The 24,409-nt window shown below is 41.5% G+C and overlaps 1 long non-coding RNA gene across 8 annotated transcripts in view; it reads right to left on the bottom strand.

Moving 5' to 3' along the window:
* Positions 1–260: 260 nt before the first annotated feature.
* Positions 261–24,409, bottom strand: part of LOC126511319 (uncharacterized) — a 116,873-nt gene continuing 92,724 nt past the window's right edge. For 2 of the 8 annotated variants that reach the window (XR_007594658.1, XR_007594655.1), the window contains 4 exons: positions 18,666–21,084; positions 17,049–17,914; positions 16,020–16,280; positions 261–735 (listed from right to left, as the gene is read on the bottom strand). This is a non-coding gene — a long non-coding RNA (uncharacterized lncRNA). The remainder of the gene's footprint in view (positions 736–16,019; positions 16,281–17,048; positions 17,915–18,665; positions 21,085–24,409) is intronic. The other 6 variants (XR_007594654.1, XR_007594653.1, XR_007594652.1 and 3 more) reach the window with 6 other exon arrangements.

Here is a 24,409-nt window from a genome sequence, read left to right on the forward strand (position 1 = left end):
ACATTGCATTTTTGACTTTGTCCTTGAACTCCAAGATCTCTCAAATCCCTTTTGTAATAATTTAGATAAAACACTGCATAGTTCCCTGAGGGGAGCAGTGGGCTACGAGGGGCAGCCGGGTCCCACCACCCAAGGCCTCTGTGGGTCCCAGGTGGGTGGGAGACTTTGGCAGGTAGGTGGGCAGCCAGTCCCACCAGGAGCGGGTGAGAGATAGAGACGAATTGGCATGCCATGAAGAATGAATTTGGATATAGTTTATTCAGTAAAAGGGAAGGGGGAGAGAGAAAGAGAGGGAACGAAACAGAGAGGAAGAGAGGAGACTGCAGCCACTTCTTCAGAAGAGAGACTGGAAGTGGAAGGAAAAGCCACTTGCCCCATGGAAGGAGGGCAGAATGGGCAGGACTTGTCTCTTAAAGGGACTGGACAGACCATTACACCCTTCTCTCATACTTTATGCTTTTCATTGTCCTTCAAAGTACAGGGATGCATTTTCTCTGCAATTCCTCTGTCTGCCTATAGAGAAAGCCTCTAAAACAGAAGTCAATTATCATATGTTCCTTCCCTAGACTCTTACCTTAGACTGGTTCACAGGGTAGACAACACAATCTCCAGACTCTTTATTGCCCATTTTCTTAATGGGCTTTCTGAGACAGCTTTTGTTATGTAAGAGATCCTTTATCTACATGTAGTAAGAGGAGCAGCGGGCTGCGTCCTGCTGCCCAGATAGCTTAATCCCTGAAAAAAACACACAGAAATTGTATTAATTAAATTACTGTTTGGTCCATAAGCTCTAGCCTCTTATTGTCTAACTCTCACATCTTGATTCAACCCATTTCTAATAATCTGTATGTCACCACAAGGTCATGGCTTACCAGGAAAGATTCAGCATGTCTGACCTGGCAGCTTCATGGTGGCTTGGCTCTATTTGCTTTCCTCCTCCCCACATTCAGTTTTGTCTTTCTGCCTATCTAATTTCTGCCCTATCAGGCCAAGCAGTTTCTTTATTGATTAACCAATGAAAGCAACACAAATACAGAAGGGCCTCCTACACCATTTCCCCTTTTTTTCTGTTTAAACAAAAAAGAAAGGCTTTCACTTTAACATAGTAAAATTACATTTAACAAAAACAGTTATCAAGCAAGAATTACAGTTACAATATTTAGATCTATTTTATCTTTTATTGTAACAAAGGAAAACTATAACTATCTAATCTTCAACTCCATCAAAGACTCTAGAAGGATATAATATTACCTAAGTAAACAAGAAGTAAGCAACTTCCAAAACTCTAGAAATGACAAAGACTTTTCACTTCCTGGACAGTTACCCAAAGTTCTTTTGTACTGTTGAGGCATCCATTTTCAGCCTGTAGGCCCATAGTATCATTTACATAAAGCAACTCACCCCCACCCCAACAAATTTCTTCACATGCTCCCATAATTTCTTGCCATCTTCCCCAAGAAACTCCCTATTCTTCTTAGATATTCTTTGTGTCTTTCACATTATGCATCCTGATCTCACCCATCTACCCCACCCCACAAAAACTGGGGAAAATAAAGAAAAAGGAATGGAAACTGCAGTGTGACATAGTAAGTCACACAGTAAACCCCTTTATATTCATGCATTTTTTTTTTTTTTTACATGCAGGCATTCATTGCTGAGAATCATTGGTCTGGTTCAAGGTTCCTGGTCTCTGCTGCTACACCATTGATGCTGAGACCTCACTTGGGACTCTTCCTGAACATCCTGTTGCTGCCTTGTGTTGTAGAGATCCTGCAGCCCTGGGTTTACAGGATTTTGCCCTGCCCCACTCCCACTACCATGTGTATGTTTGTGTGTGAGTATATGTATATGCGTGTGGGTTCGCACCAAGCCAGAGGATGACATAAGATCTCCTGGAGCTAGAGTTACAAGTGGTTGTCAGCCATTTGACCTCTTGACCTGGATTCTAAGTCCTTTGAAGAGTAGCAAGCTTTGTTGAGCTATTGAAGAATCTTTCTAGCCCCAAAGTCCCTCTTCCCTTCCATAGTCTTAGATGCTTAAAACCTTCAAACATGTGGTTCTTCTTGGAGTCAGATATTTTGTGGGATAGTATTCATAGGCATTGTGGTGGTTTGAAGAAGACTGGCCCCCACAAGCTCATGTACCTTAGTGTTTAGTTACTAAGGAATGGCACTATTTGAAAGGATTAAAAGGATTTAGAGGCGTGACCTTGGAGGAAGTATGTCACCAGGGGTGGGCTTTGAGCTTTCAAATGTCTCTCTGCTGCCTGGAGATCAGGATGTAGTTCTCAACTACTTCTCCAGCATCATGCCTGCCACACCTGCCATCATAGAACAACAGTAACAGAGACAGAAGTTGGTACCTGGGTGGGGTAATGCTGTGATAGGTCTGACTAGGCTGTTGTTTGGAGAAAAATGGAAGAGTTGGGGACCTGTAGAAGAACAGTTGAACGCTTGAAGTGGAGCTTAATGGGCCTCCAAGGAGGAGCTTGGAAGACAGTAGTGTCAAGGGCTGTGTGGACTGCCTTGGCCCAGCTGAAGAAGTCTCAGAGGGAATTAATATTGGGACTATTTCTATGATATTTGGCAGATATGTGGCTTTTTGCTCTTTATCTATTAGCCACTGTGTTATGAGGTGATGAGTGATCACTTTGTGCAGACCTACTCAAGAGTGATAAAGGGACACACTGGCAAAGAAAAGTACAAAATGTAGAATTTGAAGAGAAAAAGAATACCAAGAAATGTAAGTTTGGAGCCAATTCTTGTGTTCAACGAGATAAAATGTCCAAAGAAAGGCCTGATGTGAAATCGAATAAAGGGAGTGGTGTCCACAGGAAAAGACCTCACCCAGCTAAGCTTCAGACTTGTGAAAAGTCATTAAAGGAAAGCTTAAGCAACTACAAACAACACAAAGCTTGTGCAAATGTAATTCAAGGAGTGGGGGCAGGGCCCAGCCCTAGGAAGCAGAAGAATTTGGCAGCTTCAGCCACATGGTTCTGGCTTTAGAGTCAAGAATGACACAGGAAAGAAGTTATGGAATCTTTCTTGATTAAGAAAAGCTGCTGAGGCCAGGCCTATGACAGGGAGTCCCTGCATAGAGGCCCAGGGAGGTCATTGTATGAAACTGTGAAGCTTGGATTGCCTTGGAGACACCAAGATGTTGGAAAAGCCAGAGGTGTGGGATATCTGCTGACGAGAATGGTAGACATTGTAGGAAACCAGTCCAAGAGAGAGAAGAGTGTTGCAGTCAATAAAGCTGGGAGGGAAGAATCTTCTATGCTCTTGGACATTGGGCAAAGAGAGCTGCAGAATTTGGGGTTTGGTCTGCTGGCTTTTGGACTTTCTTTGATCTAGTATTTCCTTCCTTACTACTTTTTCTTTTTTTGGAATGGCAAGGCATATTGTGTGCCATTGTATGTTGGACATAAGTAGTCTGCTTTCTGCTTTTGATTTTACAGGGTGTTACAGTTAAGAGATTGCTGCAAATTTCAGAAGAGACTTTGGACTTTGAAACAGTCTCATGACTGAAAAGGATGCAGACTTTTGAAATCACACTGAATGCAGTTTTCATTATGATATGGTACAAGTCTATGGGGGTCAGAGAGGAGAATGTGGTGGTTTGAATGAGAATGGCTCCCATAGGCTCATATATTTGAATGTTTAGTCACCAGGCCATGGAACTGTTTGAGCAGGATTAAGAGGTGTGGCCTTCTTAGAGAAAGTGTGTCACTGGGGGTTGGCTTTGAGATTTCAAAAGCCTACCTCAAGCACAGTGTATCTCTCTCTGATTGTGAGAGACCATATCAGAGAACAGGAGGTGAGATCTCAGCTCCTTCTCCAGTACCATGTCTACATGCCACCATGCTTCCAACCATGATAATGGAACTAAACCTCTGAAACTGTAAGCAAGTCCCAAATTAAGTGTTTTCTTCTTTAAGAGTTGCTTTGGCCATGGTGTTTCTTCACAGCAACGGAACAGCACCTAAGGCATCAATAATAATCTCCCTAGTGCTAGCAGGATGTCGCAAAACCAGACCCAAGATAATGATCTGAATGAGATACCCCATGTGTCTGTAGCAGAGAGGAACTGTAGCCCATTATGGCTGTCAGAGGCTGCAAGACTCCCCCCTCAGGATCCTTCACTCAGGAAAAGCAAGGTCCTTGACTTCAATGAAGAGAAGAAGGCAAGTCATGGTAAACTTGTTTATTAAGTAGAGATAAAAAATAGCGCTTGTTTTAAACTTAAATATGAGAGGATAGAGAGAATGTCAAGAAAAGGAAAATAGTAAACACACAGCACATGGGCGTGGGCTTCTTGAGAGAGAGAATTGCACCTATGTGTCTTTGCTAGATAAATGATTTTTGTGTTGGTTTTTGAAATGATATTGCTTAATGAATGTAATTTACAACCAATCTCAAAAATTAAGCAAAGTTTAAAAATTCAGGAAAGAACATATGAAATAGTTTACTTGTTTCTCTTATCTTAAAAGAAATATATCTTTTTTGAAAATGAACTTGGGCTGGGCAGTGGTGGCACACATTTAATCCCAGCACTTGGGAGGCAGAGGACGGAGGATCTCTATAAGTTTGAGGCCAGCCTTGTGTACAGAGTGAGTTCCAGGACAGTCTTCAAAGCTACACAGAGAAAGTAAAAAGAAGAAAGAGAAAGAGAGAGAGAGAGAGAGAGAGAGAGAGAGAGAGAGAGAGAGAGAGAAAGAAAGAAAGGAAGAAAGAAAACGATCTTGTAAGGGGCTTGCAGGTGCGTTGTTCGGGCTCAGGGATGAGAGAGAAGTGTAGATATAGCTGAACTCAAAGGTTACAGGCATTCTGGTCTCAAGTAGAGTAGCCCACTTGTTATGTTTAATGCCTTTGTTTGAGCTAGACGACCACTGTTAAGTTGGGAGTGTAGCCTCCATCCCCTGGCATCCATCCCAGCCCCCAGGCCTTGGAGTTGCTTTGGTCTGGACTCCAAATCCCAGCATGCCAGGTCCTGACCTCGCCACTCCCACAGGGTATTTAAATGGGCTCCCAGAGCAGAAACACATGGTTTTTGGGTCTGCATGGGCTCTCTGCTGTCCTGTCTACACACCATGTGCTCGGCCACCCAAAAGCGTCATTTTTAATAAAACGATGGGCATTTTGATTTGATTTGATTGGACCTAATTGGATTTGGGAGCTGCCTCTTTCTTATTATTTTTTCTTAACGACCACTACCACAATTTTGTAGCCAAATTTGAAGCAAGCTTTATTAAATACTGTGCAAGACGATAGACACTGGCCAGGTCATAAACAGAAATCCCAGAAAACACTGTCGAATTATGTTACTCAGGTACTTATAAAGGCAAACCCCACAAGGTTACATACTTCCTGCCTTCATCCAGCTGGGGGCAAGCACACATCCTGACAGACTTCCTGCCTATGTACCTCCCACCTCCATGTATCAAGTACATCCTGTGCCTTTGGGACAATCTAACTCTGTTTACCTAAGTGAAATCATATAGCTTAATATCTGACATGAGCAACCTCCATCACTCCAGGAAGCTATCTATCCTTGGGGAAGTGGCGCTTCTAGGTTAGGGACATTTTTTGTTTTGTAGGTCTCTTAAGCACAGTGGTTAAAATTTAAAACAAAACTTTAGCCCATACACTACTCTCGGGATAGGAATACTGCATCTGTAGGTAATCTTGGTTTGTGATAGTTGGGTGACAGTTTCCGATTCTCAGTCAGAAAACACATGAACACACACATACACACACACACACACACAGAGAGAGAGAGAGAGAGAGAGAGAGAGAGAGAGAGAGAGAGATCCCTTCCCAAGTCCTCTTGCCTCTGTTACCTCATATTCTGGGGACATGGTGAAGGGAGAAGTTGGGCTGATTATACAGCATGCAGTCAGAGGTGTTTTGCCACATTATGTAGGAGGACTACAGAGACTATCAAGGAGGGACAGGGCATGGGTGCAGTAACAGAAGAAATCAGGCTTTATTTTTAGGAATGACTATCAGGGGAGGCAAGGAAAGGGAAAGGAGTAGGAAGCTTTGCTACTCAGGAGCAGCAAAGAATTTTTAAGATAATCTGAGTTCCGGGAAGGAAGAGATGAAGGAAAAGGAAGGCCCTGAGTCAGCTCAGGTCTCATCATTGCTCACATCAGTTGCCTTCTGTGCTCAGACGGCTGCAAGCTTGCAGTGTCTCTTGCTATCGTTCCCAGGCTGGGCCCTGTCAGCTGTGAAGGCTGCAGGTGTTAGAATCATCTAGGCCCTCAATTCCAGGTCCAGGAACCAGACTTCACTTGAGTAACAGGGAGGTGGGGCCTCATGTGGCTGCTGAAGGCTTAGGAAGTTGGGAAAATTTAGGACGTGTCAACAAGTTTGAGGGGGCATCTGGAGTTCCTAAAGCCCCACAGGACGGAATTGTCTGTCGTTGTTGAGACCGAACCTCCTTCCTTTGCTTGGCTAAGGGAGCAAGCAGCTGTGGCTCCCTTGGAATGCAGCAAGCCGGAGAAGCAGATGGTTGGTTTCGCTTTTAAAAGCCCTGTTGGTATTGGCAGGAAGCCTGTCTGAGATAAGATTCTTCTGGGGCTTCCGCTTCTCAGTGATGCAACTGGGGCTGGGAGAGACAGTGATGCAAACAACTCGGGCCAGCCCTGGAGGAATCTCTCTGGCGGACAGAACAGTCAGGGGATTTTCCGTCAGTTGGAACAACTGGCTTTAGTCCTCGGTAGGAGGGGCAGGGCCTGCAGACTTGGTTGTTTTTTTGAATCCACATCAGAAAGGAGTCAGCCCTAGGGAGGAAATCTATGTTTCTGTTCACTTAGTTTAATTGATGTTTGCGGAATAAAGTGACCCCCCCTCGCACCCTCCGGGGGGGAGGAGGTACTTAGTCTTGGCTACCTTAAACAAAGAATGAACTGGCTCGTTCTTGAGCAAGGAAGCAGACCCTCTAGATCTGTGCCAATACCTGACTTCTCGCTGTGTATTTTGGACCCATGTAGAATATCAGGAAGCTCACAGTGACACCACACGGAAATCAATCCAGAATAACCAAATGCCAGCCTGTAAACCGCCTGCCCCGGACCCGAACTGCGAAGGTCCCTAGGAGAAGATTCCATCTTTGTCAATCCAGAACCGCTGACTTCGGCAAAAAGGACATTTCCAGGGGTGATGACAGAGTTGCCATGACCCGGGAGAGGCTTCTGCTTTCATTTGCATAAATCGAAAGTTACACCCTGCTCATAAAGGAAGACGTGGTGCTGTACAAAAACAAACAACGCCAGCAACCTGGTGATGGTCATAGTGGAAGCTCTTTAGCCGGGAGAGGGAGGCATTTGGTTTGTACACCTGCCAAAAGGAGAAGTGATATTATCCTGCTCTTGCAGGTCCAAGTGGAAGAGAGAAGGCAAAGTAGCCAGGCAGAGCAAGAAAGAGGACATAGGAAAGGAAGGAATTCACACCTACTAAATTCTGGGTTACGCTGTCATTAATCTGAGCACTTTCTACAAATTCTTCCTTCTGGTTGCTTGAAGAGTACCGAGAGAGAGGTATTATTGCCCTTATTTTAGAAATGATGATAAAGATTAAGAACAATCATCTGAGGCCATAACACTTGCAGCCTTTTCTTTTTGTGCACAGTGTGGATTCAGAGGGTAGAAGGACTGGGTAGCTGGTGTGTAAGTTCTAGAGAAATGATGCCTGGCCTGAAGTTACAGCAGTCATAAAGGCCCATTAAGGGAAGACGATTTCCTCTGCTCAAGAGGGTGAAATCCCTAGTCTGAGTGGAAAATTAACTTTTCAGTGGGCAGGGCCAATGGCTTGACTAAAGACTACCCCACTCAGGAAGGGGGAGCACCCCTAGAAGGTAGCTTAACCTTCAGTCATGCTAAAGAGGAAGGAATAATTCATCCTTTAATGAGGTAATATGCTTTTTCTTCCCAGAATTCCTGCCCCTTAGAGCGGTCCCTATATGCTGCCATGAGGTTTGTTGTGTCTGTCCACTTTTCTGGAACTTTTCTTTGTTCTGTCTCTTTCTTTCAGACACTAGCTAGAACTCAAGTATCTTATTCTGGTAATCTGGGCTCCCTCATCCCACCTCTGAAGCCCTTCCTTCCCCCCTGCGGCTGTCCTCTGTGCCAGCTTAACTCAATGGCTTGTCTTTTCCCCTTTTCTCCTCCATTTCACTCCTCTGGGCAGCTGCCGGGGCACGCAGTTTGCCTGCCCTAGGGCATTTTTCTCTTATGCTCTAATTAAATTATCTCATGATTTGGGTTTGAGTCTATTCTTAAATTCTTTTATCAATGAGGCGAAAAGCCTAAAGACAGAACCTGTGTTTCTCTAGTATCACTGGCTCCATCAAGAACTAGGCACATGCTCCATCTTGCAAATGCCAATGAAGAGCCTTGCTTAGATAATCTATGTAGAGCAAGCATCGAATCTGGAATACTGTATTGCTAGAACACAGCTAATTATTATTCTACAGAAGCTAGTGGCAATGAATGAGCTGTGTTCATATTTTTGTGCTCTTTTTTTTTTTTTTTTTTTCTATTTCCAGGTGTCTCTGGTGGTTTGAACATAAAATGTCATCCACAGGGTCGTGTGTTTGAATATTTGGTCCCCAGCTAGTAGCTCTGCTTTGGAAGATTGTTGACCTTAGGAGACAGAGGAAGTGGGTCACTGAGACCTGCCTTGAGGTTTTATAGACTGGTTCCATTTTATGGGCATGCTATGGTTGATGGTGAACTCAGTGTGGCCAGTTACTGTACATCTCTGCCACTGTGTCTTCCCCATCATGAGGGACTGTGTCTCTTTAAACCATGAGTCGAAAAAACACCTCTTCCCTTTTTTTTTCCTTACCAGGTATTGATGTGGGAGTGTCATATATCAATCTGTTGATTTCATTGGTTAAGTTATAATAAACCAACTGCTTGGCCTCAGCTTAGAACATAGATGGGAGGAGTAAACAGAATAGGATTCTGGGCGGAAGAGGAAGTGAGGTCAGACTCTGCTCTGCTCCCGGAGAGACCCCATGCTCAGCTCTCCCTGGCAGATGCACGCAATGAAGCTCCTCAGACCCAGGATGGACATAGGCTAGAATCTTCCCGGTAAGTGCACCTTGGGGTGCTTACACACATCATTAGAAATGGGCTAGTCCAGGTGCGAGAATTAGCCTGTAAGGGCTAGAGTTCAGGGGCCAAGCAGTTCTTAAATGAATACAGTTTGTGTGTTGTTATTTCGGGCATGAGCTAGCCAAGCGGCCGGGGTGTTGGGGACGCAGCCCCGCCGCTCTTATTTCAACAAGGTATTGATCACAGCCACATGACAAAGAACTAATACATCTCTTACAAATGGATTAAAATATTGTCCTGTACTTTTAAAAACATCTGTACATCTATGGCTGCACTCTATGATCATTTTACTATGACAGTACATTGCAATACTCTTTCTAGCAAGAATGCAACCTTTCTTCTAGCATGCTTGATTAAAATACACTCCATTTTTTTTTTTTACCTTTGGCATTTATCAAAAGAAAAGTAACAGTTATAAATTCTGGTCCAAAGTTAAAACCCTAGAAGATTCCACCCTGAGATGAAGGTGCGGCCTTTCCTCCTGTCTGTACCTCATTCCCTGGTGGCTCGTAGCTATTGCCTAGACAACTGATCTAGGTTGGACAAGATCTTTAGCTTCTAGTATCCTATTTTTACTAGGTTAGTCTTCAGAATGTGTAGAGGCCATGCAGGCTGAGCCCCAGATAGCCTCAAAGCAATATCTCATTAGATTCTTCTTGTGGGGATAGGGAAAGAAGAGGACCAACAACAAAAATATACAGAAGTTTGATGAGGTCCACCAAGAAGAGTTTTTGTTTGGGCGTGTTGGGTGTGAGGAACATGTGTACCTACTGAGGACCCCAGGACCAATGTAGTCAGCTGGAACTCCATGCTGCCCTTCCCTTGGCTGTATCCTTTCCTGGTGAAGAGTTAGCAGGGCCCTAATTCTTCTGTACACTGTATAAATTCCACTGTGGATGGTTTAATAAAGAAGCTGACTGGCTAATAGCTGGACAGGATAAAGTTAGGCAGGAGAACCAGACTAAGGACACTGGGAAAAAGAAGCGCAAAGTCAGAGGAGTCGCCAGACAGACATCGAAGGAAACAGGAGGTACAAGATAAAAGAGAGGTAACGCCGCATGGCAGAATGTAGATTACTATAAATGGGTTATTTTAAGTTGTAATAGCTAGTTATTGATAGAGCTGAGCTATTGACCAAGCATTTATAACTAATGTTCAGTCTCCATGTCAGTTTTTTTGGGAGCTGGCAGGTGGGAAAGAAAAGTCTGCCTACACCAAGTGGTTACAAACTGGCTAAATCTTTATAGACTTCTGGGCTTATGTGCTTTCAGACTTGTGGGGCCTCTTCCTTATATCTGTCCTTCAAAGATAAAGAACAGTTGTGGAATGTACATTCCTAGAACTCCGAGTAGCCATGTAGTACCTGTTTACAACAGAAATAGGATGGAGTAGGGGCAAGAAGGGCTATGGATAGAGCTGGATGTGTAAGTTAGGGATATATATCACCGAGATTCCTTATTATGTGGGAAGAAGCCAATGATAAAAAGAGATGAGTGGAGAAAGTGATAGAGGCAGGCCCTTGCAATGTCAATTTTCATATCAGTTGTAAATTAAGAATTATAAATTTATCCTGGTCTTCCAAATCATTTTGAAGGCTCTTTGTCAAATCGGTATGATACTTTATTTTGGCTCATACCAATCTAGATTTGGGTGTGACAGATCTTTTATAAGTTAGAATGCATCTTCAGATCTTGTGACAAAGTTCTCCCTTTTTTTTAATGCTCCAATATTGTCTTTATATAGGGAGGTAGGGCTTCAGAGTAAACATTTTAGAAGAACATATTCATACACACAGTTCTCTTGGTTCCCAGTTGTTTTGTGTTAATCAGGGTCCTTTGATTAGTTTTGACCATTGGCGTGTGTAACGAGTTGAAGAATCAGTCTAAAATTCATGTGTTCATGACTCATCACATCCTTGAACACAGCCAAAAACAGAGGCAAGTACCAGGCAACCTTCCATGTTTCCTTAGGTCCTTCCTGACATTTGCATGCTAAAAATTGGCAGAGAAAATAAAAGTCTCTTTATTTTCTCATCTTTTTTTCTATACTCTATTCTCAAAAAAAAAGCCCACACCCACATTGCCTTAGTTACTGTAGTAATATTTCATTTGTATTTTAATAAGTAAAACTTGCCTGAAGATCAGAGAGTAAAACAGTGCCACTGGTCAGCCTTAGAGACCAGGCAGTGGTGATGCACACTTTTAATCCCAGTACCCATGCTAGTTTGCCATAGAAATTGGGCGGTAGTGGTGCAGAGCCTTAATCTAGCTCTAGAGAGGAATATAAGATGGGAAGAGACAGCTCTCAGACACAGTTTCATTCTTGGATTTCTGGAAGCAGGATTGCCATTTCAGACTGAGGTAGAGGTAAGAGCCAGTGGCTAGCTGTTTTGCTTTTCTGACTTTGAGGTTTATGTATTAAACCACAATATCTGCCTCTAGGTTTTAATTAATTGTGCAACAAGTTAGGGTTTCTATTGATTCGATGAAACACCATGATCAAACAGCAAATTAGAGGAGAAAAGGTTTGTTTGGCTTACACTTTCAAATCATAGTCCATTGCTGAAGGAAGTCAGAACAGAAACTCAATCAGGAAAGGGTCTTGGAGGCATGAGCTGATGCAGAGGCCATGGAGGGTTGCTGTTTACTGGTTTGTTTCCCATGGCTTGCTCAACCTGCTTTCTTATAGAACCTAGGACCATAAACCCAGGGATGGCACCATACGCCATGGGCTGGGCCCTCTCCCATTGATAGTTGAGAAAATGCCTTACAGCTGGATCTCATGGAGGCATTTCCTCAACTGACGCTCCTTCCTCTGTTATGACTGTAGCTTGGTCAAGTTAACACACAAAACCAGCCAGTACACACAAATAGAAAGATTTTACAGGGCTCTTGTAAAAACTTGTGGTCAGAGGTTTTCTGGAGTTTTCTTTATGCTTTACTGCTGTAGAGTATAAGAGGGGAAAAAACCCTTAGGAAAAAGGAAGAGATCGTCTCAGAACACGGAAAGCGAATTCTAAAAATAATGCATAGCTTCCTTTTGTCCTTCGGACATGATGCAAGCACTGTGCTATTTAGGAATTATTGACATCCATCATATTATTTCTGTATCTTTGCTATTCTTCTTTCCCATTAATGTTTTCTCATATTGAGGTTCTGTGCACTGATTCTTGAGTGGATCTCTGCAAAGAAGTAAACACAGATGTCTCTAAGAAAACCCTAAAGTCACAAGCTCTTCTGAACCTTGAGTGTTTTGAGTGAAGAATAGAGACTATGAAAGAGGAATAAGTGTTCAAATTGCTTCCTCAAGGACAGGGGAAATCAGCCAGACAGAAAGGGAAAGAGGCTGAGGGTCTTCAAGGCAGAGGAAATGGATGCACTGAAGTCCTCACGGAGGGTCTAGATGGATGAAACATGGTCATAAGTCCTAGCACAGAGATTCCTCATATTAAGAGCTGACATGGAAATTTACTTCTGCAAGACAGTTGTGGCACTTACAAAGATGTATCAGAAGGGATATGAGGAGGGAGAGGTCACAAGAGACTATGAACAGAACACAGGTTCATGTTTAGCTGGAAGGGTGAGTACCACATTTCTATCTAACTAGGAGAAAATGAGAGAATATAATTGGGTCACTAGTTCACTCTCTAAAAAAATGGCATGTTTTCTTCTAATGTTGATTGCAAATATTTCTCTAAAAAACCAGCTCTTTATATTTCTAAGCATTATTTATAAATTATTAAGCTAATATGAGTTTGTGGTGATGGTCCACATATGTCAAAATATTTTAACACAGGTCATTTTATTATTCAGAAAAGGAAATATTATTAATGGCTCAAAATATTTTTAATTTCTTTCTCCCTCAAAGTGTTTCATAATAAATATAACAAAAGACTCAATTAGTACAGAAGAGGCTTCAACATTAATTTAGTGAGAGTTGACAAACATCAGTTTTGCCATGTGTCTTGGGAGGGGAAATGGGGAAAGATTATGTGCTTTACTTGGGGTTTCTATTGCTGTGATGGAACACCATGACCGAAAGCAACTCACATTACAGTCCATCAGTGAAGGCAGTCGAGGTAAAAACTCTGACGGGGCAGGAGCCCAGAGGTGGGAGCTGATGTAAAGGTCATAGAGGGGTGCTGCTTACAAGTTTGCTTAGCCTGCCTTTTTTTTTTTTTTTAAAGAAGCACCCAGGACTGCCAGCCCTAGGTTGGCCCCACCCATAGTATACTGAGCCCTCCCCCATCAATCACTAATTAAGAAAATGCCATATAGACTGGTGTTTCCTCTTCTCAGATGACTCCAGCCATCGCATTACATACAGTATTCCTTTCTTGGAAATTTATAATAGGTTTTATGCTGATAAAGACTCTAAAAATTACTGTCTTTTTTAAAATTGATTTTTATTGAGCTCTACATTTTTCTCTGCTCCCCTCTCTGCCTCTCCTCTCCCCCCTTCAACCCTCCCCCAAGGTCCCCATGCTCCCAATTTACTCAGGAGATCTTCTCTTTTTTTTACTGCCTATGTAAGTTTCTCTTAGTGTCCTCATTATTGTCTAAGTTCTCTGGTATTGTGGTTTATAGGCTGGTTTTCTTGGCTTTATGTTTAAAAACCACCTATGAGTGAGTACATGTGATAATTGTCTTTCTGTAAAAATTACTGTCTTAAGGAATAATCAGTACATCTCAAGTATCAGACCTTCTCCTAGGCACAGGGGACACAGTAACAATTTTGGCTTGATGGAACTTACTGTGCCAATGTTGCACAGAAAAAAATGTGATTTAATTAAATACCTTCCAACTTACCTAATAACAGAATAAAATTTTCAAGAGATCCCATCAGTACTCTGCAGAATACACTTTCTGAAATATGATCTACATTTCTCTATACCAGCTGACTAAAAGCCCCAAGACAAATGTCCTGAGTCATGCACACTGTATTTTCAGTGATTGGTGATGATCAGAAGGCAATGGAAATTGGAGCTTTATCTTTGAGAACAAGAGCGGCATGTGACTACAGGAAAATAGGAAGAAAACCACGAGACAGGCAGTTCAAGAAACAAAGACAATTACAAGATGACCCAGTTTTCTAAATCTTGGCAGTTATAAACTGGTTGACAAATAACACACAATGGTATCGGGGAGGAGCAGGCCAGTGTACCATAAAGTAAGATTCTTTCTGAGGAATCTAAGTGCCAACAATTGTAAATTCTCTCTCTCAACTGTTAGAGAAGTATATGTATTTTCAGTAGAATGTTGCAAGTGATCGCAACTTTATGGGAATTCAGGCCAAAGCCTAGGTGGATCTTGATAATATCATGCCCAGGGAAAAGTTCGAAATTAACAATTCTCAGAAACAATATCAAAACCAAAAGTCAAGACTTTCTAATTAAGCCCAAACCAAGGTCAGGAAACCGGAGCATAGCTCCATTTTCTACACTCTCTTGACCCTCTGCCGTGGTTGAAGAGTAGTCTCCTGTTTGATCAGCCTCCTCTCAGGCAGCATCTTGCTTCTACACAGCTTTTCTGTGGCTGTTTCCCCTCCTTCCTCACTTCCCATCAGGCCATCACATGCCTACTTCTTAAAGATAAAGACTAAGTCCCTCCTTGTCTTTCTTTTCTTCTTCCAGTGAAATATATAATACATCAGCAGCATTAAGAATGTTCTCAGTGCCAAGTAAATGTTTCATTCCCATGCCCACATCCATCCAGAACTTTTTCATTTGAATGTTGATATAATAGAAAGAGTGCTGAAAACATCTCCTTTGTCACATGGAGAATGTTGAGAACCAAGTAAAACAATGCATCATAATATTTTCCAGAAGCTCTTAAAATATCACTAAATGTTTATATGAAATAGGATGAAAATTCACTGACTCTAAATAAAAAAAATACTTTTATTTTATTAGGCAGAAGAGAAAAAATAAGACAGTTTCTTCCCCCAGCCCCTCATCCCTGGAAGCACTCACTCTTCAGGCAAGAGAGCTCTGTGCATAAACTCTGGGTGAGATTGACAAGTGACCTCATCTTGGAATGTCACAACGATGAAGGTTCCTCCTGGAGGTTGTGTGAAGGCTTCCTGGATTATATATATTAGGTGGGTCTGGAAAGACCCATCATGGAACCAAATGAAAAAAACCTGTGGTGTGGTTGAAAACTTAATAGTTGCGCCTGGAGAGATGGAGCAGTCGGTAAGAACACATGCTATTCTCTCAGAGGACTCACATTTGGTTCCCAACACCCACATGACTGCTCACAGCTGCCTCTAACTCCAGTTTGGGGGATACAGCCCTCACAGGTATAAACTATGAATAAATAGATTATTAACAGCAGAACACAGCAATCTTTAATTGTGAAGAGGTAGCTACTCTTTGTCTGACTTAAGAGTTCTGAAGATTCTTTTGAACAAAAAATCAGAGACCATGGCAGGGAAAACAGACTCAATTTGTCCTCAAGCTTGATAAAGCTTCCGTTTCCCTCTTCTAGCTTCTGCGTGAGAACTTTCTAAACCATGGTTGGTTATTTGCTAAATCCACTCCTGTTGCCTATGGTGGCTCTGGCTCCTTTCTCCTTTAGAAAAGTTAACAATAACAATCGGGCTAATGACAGTTAAACCAGAAAGGCAAAGGACCACCATTTTCACCAAGTGTGAGTTAATTTAGAACTTTCTCTGGAGCTGCAGGCCTTGAGACAGCTCACAGCATTGCAATGGTCTGTAGTGTTGCTGGAAACATGTCTTTTTCTTTCTCAACAGTTTCCAGAGATCCAAACTATGGAGGGGGAGAGTTGAATTGAGTACAGCTGTCTGATCAGGGGGTCACTTGGAATGAACTCTACAGGAAATGATCAAATTACAAGGCACTCAGAGAAAGATAAATCCAGAAAACATTACTCACCAACTTTCTCCCAGCAGACAACCTGCATCAGTGTTCAGATTTAAAAGAGATGGGGCCCTGGTAATAGCTGTTCTATCATTACTACCAAAGCCCACTAAAAGGGGCCCGGTGAACTGAATCCTGAAAAGATGCTCGACAAAGGAGGTCTAAGCCAAAAGTGAAATCAGGACAGCAAAGAAACTTCATTATTAATAGAATGATTCCAGCATTGATACTTCTTTCTCTTCCTCTTCATTTGCCCTTTGAAGAAGAATTCATACCCTAGAATCAAAAGATGAGGACCAGTGAGTAGGGTTTCCCTTCTTGCTTATCTGTTGTTTCTTTCCCCTAGACTAGAGTACATCGCTACCTCACCTCAACTGGGAAAGATACTTGGTCATGGTGCCTCTTTACAGCAATAGAAAAGTAACTAAAACTGTTATTTCATGTCAAATGCCAGATCCTACTTATTATTAGTTAATTTATACCCTCAAATATTAGATAATAAACCAAAAGACAATACTTTTTTTTTTTGTTTGAGACAAGGTCTTGGTTGGCCTGGTGCTTGCTGTGTAGCCTAGGCTGGCCTCAAACTCACAACAATCATGCACTAGTCTCTAAAGAGCTATTAAAGACATGTGTTGGTGGTCAACTTGACTATATTTGTAATTAAATAAACCTCAAAATGCCTGGGTGATGTGAGAATCCACAATTTATTAAGGGGTGCAATGGAAAGACAAATTTACAGATACAGAACAAATCAGACACAGCTACTGACTGAACTGCCTCATCCAGCCTTTCTGCCCAGGGGTGAAGAGCACCAACCGCGCTGCCTCTTGGCCACTTGCTCTCCACCACGCCAAGAGAGAGTGCAAGAGCCATGTAAACAGACAAGACCATGCCCTAGGGCTCATAACCCCAAAAGCCTTTGGCTAAAGGGATTGAAATCCCACAACAGCTGGGCACATCTATGAGGAATTTTTGCTTAGTTACATCCTTTGAAGTAAGAAAATCCACATCTATCTGGATCTTTGAGGTAGGAAGACATACCTTTAATACAGATCTTCTGAGGTGAGAAGACCCAACTCTAATCTGGGCTATACCTTCTGCTGGCAGCCTATAGAAGGGCATGGAAGAAGGAAGCTTCACTTTACTCTGTCTGCTTGCTCTTATCTAGCAAGTCCATTTCTTTACTGGCATTAGAACCTATGTTTCCCAGATTCTGGCATACTTGAAGACCAGTTAAGATATCCAACCTCTTGGACCGAAGAACTACTGGACTCTTGGACCTTCTGTTCATAGGCAACCATGGTTGAATTAGCTGGACCACAGCCTGAAGGTTGTTCTAATCAGTGCCATTTTATTTATAGAGAGGTTCATTCTATAAGTTCTATTACGCTAGAGAATCCAGACTAATTCACCCATATTCAAAAGGGATACTTTAAAATTCCAAACTGGTGGCAGACACTTCTCTAATGAGAAACTTGTAGAATTTGTAGAGCCAGATTTGGAGGTGATGACAATTCAGCCTGAGCTACTGGAGCTTCCAAATTGTCCATCTTGTTTTAGAGTTTGCCATCATCTACTTAAACAGAAGCTAAGCCAGCAACTTAGGCCTCAGAACCATGTGGATGGAACTCTGGCAGAATTTGTAATGTCTGGGAGCAAAAGAAATGACAAAAGATGCCTCAGTGCATGTCACATGTCTGTGTGTGTGTGTGTGTGTGTGTGTGTGTGTGTGTGTGTGTGTGGCAAGGCTCACTTTAGGGTACTAATGCTTACCAGCCTGTGGTGGAACATTCCCAGGAGCATCAGTATGAGTGGAAGTTGACATTCTGAAGACAAGTTTAATTTCAAGAATGAATAGGCCTGTCAACTATAGGGTGCCTCTTGAGAAACGCAGCCTGAAAGTTGGGCTTAAAAGGTTTTATTTCATGACGTTAGAAAAGCAAAGAAGTAATTTTCTGAACTGTCTCTCCTCCAAGTAGATCTGTACATGTTCTTTTAATCTTAATGCAATGTCCAAGGGGGACGGTAATTTGTTTTCTTAGCCATCCTTGTTCTTTGTGTTACTTAGTTCCCATTTGCATGCAATAAGAGAAAGCAACATTTAATAGTTCTCTTTTACTCTTTTATGTCTAAGTATGAATCTCTTCATTGTTAAGGGACTTCAGAGTCATTGATTAAGTATTGTTCCATCCCTTGTTAGACTCTTTCCACCAGGCTAGATGATCATATCATTCTGTCCTCTGCATGGCTCTGTTGAATACCTATTTCCTCTTGCCTTTCTAATTTAACTTCTGTAATAGTTTTATAAATGTGTCCATCTGAAGAAGTACTGACAAGAGATTAATTCAGGAGGTTGATCTGAGTAACTTTAAAACACATAAATACCTAAAGAAATACTATATTTAAATATATTTATACTTTAATATATTTGTAGATTATATAATAAAATTAGATATATATTTTTGAAATATATACACATGCACATACAGACATATAGTAGGCATATTACAATGAGCTCTTATGGGATAAAGAATGTGGAAATAAAGAGAGAGAGAGAGAGAGAGAGAGAGAGAATTCATTTATTATAGACAATAACTGCCTATGACTCAAAACAAGATAAAAACTGAGAATGAGGTGGTCTTTCTTGGTCTGGATTACCTTACTCAATATGTTTTTTAGTTCCATCCATTTACCACAAAGTTCGTGATTTCATTTTTCTTTAAAGCTGAGCAGTATTCCATAGTTGATCACCTGAGTGAGGATAACTCCATTTCAAGAGAACATCATTTTCTAACCCTCCCACGTATGTTTCTAATTTCTAGCTCCCAGAACCTAATCTCTTGAGTTTCTCCTCACTGCCACAATGTCAACTTCTCCCTAAATCCTGCCACTATACAAATGAGCCAATACTCACTAATGTTGTGCACCTTTATGCAGAAGTCAAGTTTTACCTTTTGGATTATGTAATCATTTCTTATGATGCCAGCCACATATTCAATAAGAGCAATCTTGCCCACTGAATGTTAATTCCCCAATCCAATCTAGCAGTTCGGGTGTTAAGCAATTGTATGTCCCATAGCCAAAAGGTTTCAAACATAGTTTTGTAAATGGAGACTATTCTTTTGTTCCTGGCCACCCAGACCCAAATAATCACACAGAAACTATATTAATTACAACACTGCTTGACCAATGGCTTAGCACATTCCTGGCTAACTCTTATATCTTAAATTAACCCATTTTTATTAATCTGTGAATCGCCTGTGTCAGAAATGGCCACCGTACTCCCTTCCCCCATTTAATAAAGGAACTCTCTGTAAAAGTAGAAGCTTGGGTGTGGTTTGTGCCTAATCCAGGGTCCAGGATGGAGCACCCTGCTGTGTTTAGGACCCTTCAAAAACTCTATCCTTCTTCCTTCCCTCTTTTTACCTCTGTTTCTCTCTGTCTTCATCTCTCAGAAGGTCATGGTGACTATAGTCTATGGAAAATGAATCAGAAAAAGCAAGAGTGGACGTCATTGCTGTAGTAATTCAGGCAATGCCATTAAAACCAGAAAACAATATGACCACAAGATTTGTTCAAGATCGTGTAGGAGAAGGAGAAGCAGTGTGCAAGAAAGAAGAATAAAGAATTAACTGTTGGATGGGTAGTATGTTGGGCATAGATCAAAATTACAAGGAAGAATTATTTTAATGGAAGTTGAATGGATTCAATTTTGGGCATGATGGGTCATGAGATTTCCAAATGGGGCGATAAGTGGGAAGATGGATACATGCATCTGTTATTCACACACTTTTCGTCTGAAGGTATAGTTCAGGTTTGTCATCTGTGCTCAATAAATACTACTTGGCTGGCAGCACAGTCCTCCCTGACCCTCAAATACTCCAAGTTCATATTCTTCTAAGAGCACAGGCAGGACATTTGTTTTCCTCTATGAAGAAAACCTGGCCCGTCTCTTGAAGAAAACTTTATAGAAAGCTTGAGGCTGAGTTTGCATAAAGATGAGAACAATTAATTTCTTGGCTTGTTGCTGTCTTGCAACATGACTAAAATTAAGTGCTTTGGTGAACTCAGCTTTCCCCTCAACCTTCTATACTTCAGAGTTTTCCTGAGTAAAACTATCATTCTCTGTGGCAGCTAGAATTGATTTATTATTTTGTTAATAAATAAAGGAAATGGGGCCATGATATAGGATGTCCTTCTGTATATGTGTTGCTTTTTATTGGTTGATGAATAAAGCTATTTGGGCCAATGACTTAGCAGAGTAAAGCTAGGTGGAAAATCCAAACAGAGATATATAGAGAGAGTAGGCAGAGTCAAGGAGATGCCATGTAGCTGTCAAAGGAGCCAAATGCCATATAGCTGCCTAAGAAGCAAGAGGTAACAAACTGCAAGCCTCATGGTAAAATATAAAATAATAGAAATAGATTAATTTAAGATGTAAGAGCTAGCTAGAAATATGCCTGAGATATCGGCCAAACAGTGTTGTAATTAGTATAGTTTCTGTGTGATTATTCATGTCTGGGCAGCCGGGAAATGAATGAGCAGTCTCTGTTTACAGGGCTATGGTATGTGTGGTAAGGGGTTGCCACCACAAAGGGTAGTTGGTGTCACAAAATTTGCTAGAGTTGATCCTAAGGACTCATAAAGGTTTGGTTTTGTGGTTCTTTGAGGAGTCTCCATTAGGACTTAAAGGCACTTGGAATTAGAGAACCCTACAAGGCTGGTGACAAGGTCACAATTCTAGAACATGGGTGGCTCATCCATCATTCAGAGAAAGGAAAAACATACTTGTAAAAACTATTTCTTGTAGTTAAATACAGGAATAAAAAGACATTAACTTCCTTTGAATAGTGTGAAATTTTTGTCTGTAAGTGCTTTGAGTACTTGGAAATTCTCTCTGCTTTTCTTCTTCGTTTTTATCTTTCAGTTGTTTTTGATCATAGTGTGTGGCCTTGGCAGCCATACTTATATTCCTTCTAAGAGGATGTTGAGCCCAGATGGTTGCGGTCTCCAAAGGTAATAACTGTTACACAATATACCATCCAGCTTGCCTTCAAAGTATGCTCAGAAGTGCAGTCTAGGAAAAAAAAAACCAGAAGTTATTTCTAAATTGTATTAACAATAAACTCTTTTACACAACAGTGTGTTTTATGTGTCAGAAGATGAAGGAAACCTGCCCCGTCCTCTTTTACATTACTCACCACCAGTATGTAATGGGTGGTGTTAGCTTTCTGGTACTGTGACAAAATACTGGAGACAATGAGCTTCATAAACGAGGCTAATTGGTTCAAAGTTTCAGAGTTTTCAGTTTATGGTAAGATGGCCTTGTTGGTTTTGAGTTTGAAGCAACGATCACATTATTGTGGGACCATATGACAAAACTATTCATCTCATGGCTAGGGAACAAGGCAGGGTGGGGTTTAATACCCTTTGTAAGATCCACCCCCATTGTCGGAAGACCTCTAACTAAGCTTTGCTTCTTAAAAATTTTGTTATAATTTGACATTTTAGGCATTATTCATCTGCATCCACATGGGATCATTTGCTACGTTTGGACAGCATTTTAAATTCTTATGTAAAAACCGTAATGGAAGGGCCGATGAGATGCTGCCTATATGTCAGTCACAGAGGGCCACGGTTCCAAAACCTACTTTACTTTTTGTGTAGATAAATGAGTGCTCTCTTTCAAATTCAAAATGAATACTTCAGTAATTATTATTTTTGTATTGCACGGCTGCCAGATAATTCCTAGCCAGATAGAGCACACAAGGACTGCAGCTCTGGTCTTCTACATGATAACGCCCACTTCCTTATTGGATGGAGTTGTAGAGACTCTCATAGTAGAGGCAGCATGGTGGTCGGGCTGTGTATGTTAGCTACTTTTCTCATTACTGAGGTAAACTAGATGGTCGTATGTTGTATGCCAACTTGACACAAGCTAAAGTCATCTGGGAGCAGGGAACCTCAATTAAGAAAATGCCTCCAGCCGGGCGGTGGTGGCACATGCCTTTAATTCCAGCACTTGGGAGGCAGATTGATCTTTGGGTTTGAGGCCAGCTTGTTCTATAAAGTGACTTTCAGGACATCTAGGGTTATAATGAGAATCCCTCTCTTAAAAAATGAAGAAAAGAAAAAGAGAGAGAGAGAGAGAGAGAGAGAGAGAGAGAGAGAGAGAGAGAGACTTCATAAGTTCAGGTTGTTGGCAAGCCTGTAGAACATTTTCTTAATTAGTGATAGATAGTGCCACCCCTGGCCTGGAGGTCCTGGGTTCTATAAGAAATCAGGCTGAGCAAGCCAGAGGCAGCAAGCAGTACACATCTGTGTTGTATCTGTTCCTGCCCTGTATGAGTTCCTGGGCTGACTTCCCTCAATGATGAACAGCGATGTGGAAGTGGAAACAGAATAGACCCTTGCCTCCAGACTTGCATTTTGGTTGTGACATTTCATCACAGCAATAGTAACCCTACCTAAGACATGAGGCGAAATATGTGACAAAGACAATTTAAGATAGGAGGGGTCTACTGTGGTTCACGGTTCCAGGGAACACAGTTCATCATGGAGGGGAAGCCACAGTGGCAAGAATGTGAGGCACCTAACCATATAGTGTCCATAGTCAGGAAGCAGAGGGAGATGAACATTGGTGTTTTACTCTCTCTGGGATTCCAGCCTATGGAATGCAGCCATTACCAGAAATTGACCTTCTAGATCCTGACGGGTTGATAATTAGTATTAACTGTCACACCTGTGGTCTCATCTGACCTCTGCCCCTTGGCACCTGTAAACCTAGCAAGTCCTTTCCCCTCTGTGTGCCTTATATTTCCTTTAATATAAAATGGATAGATTCAATTTTATTTCCTCAAGGTATTTGTGAATATTAAATTAAACTAGCTTTGTGGGCACAAATAGAAACTCCAGTTTACTTTTTAAAAACAGTTATTTATGTGTGTATGTGTGTGTGCATGTGTACATGTATATATGTGTGTGTACGATGTGTGCAGGAGTTGAATGTGGGTCCCTGGTTTTGGGTCTGATTGCCATAGGAGTCAATATTATGTAATGACATTTGTGGCAGAAAGAAAGTCCTACTAGAAGTGAATCCTCAGTCTCCGGCTTCCTAGCTTTTAGGATCATAATCCAAATAAGCTTCTATTGTTTATAAATTATCCAGTCTGTGGTGTTCTGTTCTAATAGTGGAAAATGGAATAAGGCAATCAACATAGTCTTTAACTTATTAATTTATTCCTTTTGCATATATTTAACAGCAGACAGAGTGCAGATGGATAAAGCATTGTTCTGGTCTCCAAGAGACTTTCAGCTTCATCCAGAGGCATTGTTAAAGGATAAGTACAGTGCACCACAGCAGGTGAAAAGGAGGAACAAGCAATACTACAATTACAAGCTGACAGCAAGCTCAAGAGTTGATTGGGAGGCATGTGAGCTGTTGAGTCCATCTTGGATGAGTGGATTATTGTCATCCCCTATGGGAAGCATATGCTCCCTGTACTTACTTCTTTGATAGGGTTGTGGTTTTGTGGTAAAGCTTATGTTGTTGCATAGCTCAGTACACGTTAGGAAACAGACACACAGCAATCACTCAAGGCCTATAGTAGTAAGTTCCTGCTAACTATAAACCACGGGCAGGGTACTTCTGGGCTTCTAGTATGGACACGACTAATATGAGTCATGCTGTTTATGCGACAGGCTTAGGCAACATGGTGAGTGCATACACTGCTTGCTTCCTTTGCTCAACTACATCTTCGCAGTCATTATCTCAGTCAGGAGAAAGATAGTGAGGCATTATGGTCAGATATGATGATCAGCATACGTAGAATGGGCACCATCATACCTATAGACTCAAGCATGGAAACTAAATCTGGTCTGGTTGCTGCTATATGATGACCTAGCATTATTAAAACTGTTTATCCATTCATACAGTGTTCATTAACTATTCACTATGAGACAGTTTTATGTTGACTTTGAATATTAAGTGATTTTCAGAAAATACTTGTCTGTGGACGAAATATAAATAAGCAGATGATTTCTACTGTGTTGTGTTAACTACCACCACATGGATAAATGTAATGGGATCTGAGGAAATACAGAAGATGGACAGAATTATGATGACAAGCTCAAACTGGTGAGATGGCTCAGCTAATAAAGTTGTTTGTCACCAAGTTTGATGACCTGAGTTTGATCTCTTGGACCCACACAGTGAAAGGAGAGAACCCATCCTCTACAAGTTGTCTTCTGACTTCCATGTGTGATCCATGTCAGCGCCCCACTTTCCACTACATATGCTCTAATTAAAAATTAAAAGATGTTCATAGGTCCCAATCCTTCTTGTTTCTTGGGTGTATTAACCCATGCCAGATGACAGAAGTGAGAATCCACAGAAGCTCCAA

The sequence above is a fragment of the Alexandromys fortis genome, unplaced genomic scaffold (genome assembly GCF_014885135.2).
Source record: "Alexandromys fortis isolate MF-2015 unplaced genomic scaffold, M_Fortis_MF-2015_v1.1 scaffold_97, whole genome shotgun sequence".
NCBI classification, from domain to species: Eukaryota; Metazoa; Chordata; class Mammalia; order Rodentia; family Cricetidae; genus Alexandromys; species Alexandromys fortis.